Source organism: Triticum dicoccoides, chromosome 3A (assembly GCF_002162155.2).
Source record: "Triticum dicoccoides isolate Atlit2015 ecotype Zavitan chromosome 3A, WEW_v2.0, whole genome shotgun sequence".
In the NCBI taxonomy this organism is placed as follows: domain Eukaryota; kingdom Viridiplantae; phylum Streptophyta; class Magnoliopsida; order Poales; family Poaceae; genus Triticum; species Triticum dicoccoides.
This window is the reverse complement of record NC_041384.1, coordinates 529,561,737-529,564,740: the sequence shown is the minus strand read 5'-3', so window position 1 is coordinate 529,564,740 and position 3,004 is coordinate 529,561,737.

Sequence of the window (3,004 nt, the reverse complement as noted above, 5' to 3'; positions counted from 1 at the left end):
CCACTTTTGTGCGGGCAAGGAGAGTTGGTTGGCCCATAGCAAAAATAATGCAAGCGACGCCTTGAAGTTAAAAATAACAAAGACAAGTCTCGACGCAGTAGGTACAAGCGCTGGAACAACGGTGACAACACCGAGGATACGACAGTCAACGCCGGATTCAGTGGCTCTAAGTTCGGTCAGCGGAAGAAGCCGCCTCAAAAGAACAATTCGGGCACATCCAGCTTAGATCGCATACTTGATCATCCATGCCAGATTCACGGCACCCCCGACACGCCTCCTAATCATACCAATAGAGAGTGCTGGGTTTTCAAACAGGCCGGCAAATTAAACCCCGAGAATAGGGAAAAGGATCGTAAAGCGAGGACGACGACGAAGAGCCACGACAACCGAACACAGGGGCAAAGAAGAAGTTTCCCCCTCAGGTAAAAATGGTGAACATGATATATGCCATCCACATCCCCAAGAGGGAGCGCAAACGTGCACTTAGGGACGTCTACGCAATAGAGTCAGTCGCCCCAAAATTCAATCCACGGCCGTCGTGCCCGATCACTTTCGATCGCCGGGACAACCCGACCAGCATCCGTCACGGGGGCTCAGCCGCACTAGTCTTAGACCCAATAATTGATGGGTTTCACCTGACTCGCGTCCTTATGGACGATGGTAGCAGCCTCAATCTGCTCTATCAGGATACAACGCGGAAAATGGGCATTAACCCATCAAGGATCAAGCCTACCAGGACTACCTTTAAAGGAGTCATACCAGGTGCAGAGGCCCGCTGTACGGGTTCAACCACATTAGAGGTTGTCTTTGGATCTCCGGACAACTTCCGAAGCGAGGAGTTAATCTTTGATATCGTCCCATTCCGCAGCGGCTATCATGCACTGCTCGGACGAACTGCGTTTGCTTGATTCAACGCAGTGCCACACTATGCTTATCTCAAGCTCAAGATGCTCAGCCCACGCGGTGTCATAACAGTCAATGGTAATACGAAACGCTCTCTCGTACAGAAGAGCACACAGCTGCCCTGGCAGCAGAAGTACAAAGCGTCCTTCTCAAGCAGAACCTTCATTCAGCTGTCGAGCCCGCGGACACCCTTAAGAGGGTCCGAACTACTCTACAGCAGGAGAGCGCGGCTCGTCAGGAGCTCGACTAGCAATCCAGCCTCCGTCTTAGTCCCGATCAAGTGGTAGAATTCGTGCCGTGCGTACATAACTATGCACTTAAAATTCCATGGGCATTGACGGAGGCACAGATAACTTGTGATCCATGGCACGGCTCAGCCGACATCGGATACACACATACTTTCACTTTTACTTGTTTTCCTTTCAGGTCTCAATCCCACAGGCCCCATCGGGGGGGTCTGGTCATCAGTCCTCTTGTAGGATAAATACACTAAGACGGTGCTACGTCTTGAGCTTGCTTCGTTTTCCCCGAAGAGGAAGGGATGATGCAGCAGAGTAGCGTAAGTATTTCCCTCAGTTTTTGAGAACCAAGGTATCAATCCAGTAGGAGCCCACGCTCAAGTCCCTCGTACTCGCACAAAGCGATAGCTACTCGCAACCAACGCGATTAGGGGTTGTCAAGCCCTTCACGGTCACTTACGAGAGTGAGATCTGATAGATAGAATATTTTTGGTATTTTTGATATAAAGATGCAAAGTAAAAAGTAAAAGCAAAGTAAATAGCAAAACAATATAAAAGTGATGGAGATTGATATGATGAGAATAGACCCGGGGGCCATAGGTTTCACTAGTGGCTTCTCTCAAGAGCATAAGTATTCTATGGTGGGTGAACAAATTACTGTTGAGCAATTGACAGAATTGAGCATAGTTATGAGAATATCTAGGCATGATCATGTATATAGGCATCACGTCCATGACAAGTAGATCGAAACGATTCTGCATCTACTACTATTACTCCACTCATCGACCGCTATCCAGCATGCATCTAGAGTATTAAGTTAAAAACGGACTAACGCCTTAAGCAAGATGACATGATGTAGAGAGATAAATTCATGCAATATGAAATAAACCCCATCTTGTTATCCTCGATGGCAACGATACAATATGTGCCTTGCTGCCCCTTCTGTCACTGGGTAAGGACACCGCAAGATCGAACCCAAAGCTAAGCACTTCTCCCATGGCAAGAACTACCAATCTAGTTGGCCAAACCAAACGGATAATTCGAAGAGACTTGCAAAGATAACCAATCATGCATAAAAGAATTCAGAGAAGATTCAAATATTATTCATAGATAGACTTGATCATAAACCCACAATTCATCGATCTCAACAAACACACCGCAAAAAGAAGATTACATCGAATAGATCTCCACGAGAGAGGGGGAGAACTTTGTATTGAGATTCAAAGAGAGAGAAGAAGCCATCTAGCTACTAACTATGGACCCGAAGGTCTGAGGTAAACTACTCGCACTTCATCGGAGGGGCTAGGATGATGTAGAAGCCCTCCGTGATGACGGCCCTCTTTCGGCGGAGCTCCGGAACAGGCCCCAAGATGGGATCTCGTGGATACAGAAAGTTGCGGCGGTGGAATTAGGTTTTTGGCCCCTAGGGCACGCCCCCACCCTCGTGACCACCTCTTTGATCCCTTACAGTAGGGTCCAAGTCTCCTGGATCACGTTCGGTGAGAAAATCACGTTTCCGAAGATTTTATTCCCTTTGGACTCCGTTTGATATTCCGTTTACCCGAAACACTGAAATAGCTAAAAAACAACAATTCTGGGCTGGGCCTCCGGTTAATAGGTTAGTCCCAAAAATAATATAAAAGTGGAAAATAAAGCCCAATATAGTCCAAAATAGTAGATAATATAGCATGGAGCAATAAAAAATTATAGATACGTTGGAGACGTATCAGGCATCCCCAAGCTTAATTCCTGCTCGTCCTCGAGTAGGTAAATGATAAAAAGAGAATTTTTGATGCTGAGTGCTACTTGGCATAATTTCAATGCAAATCTTCTTAATTGTGGTATGAATATTCAGATTAGAA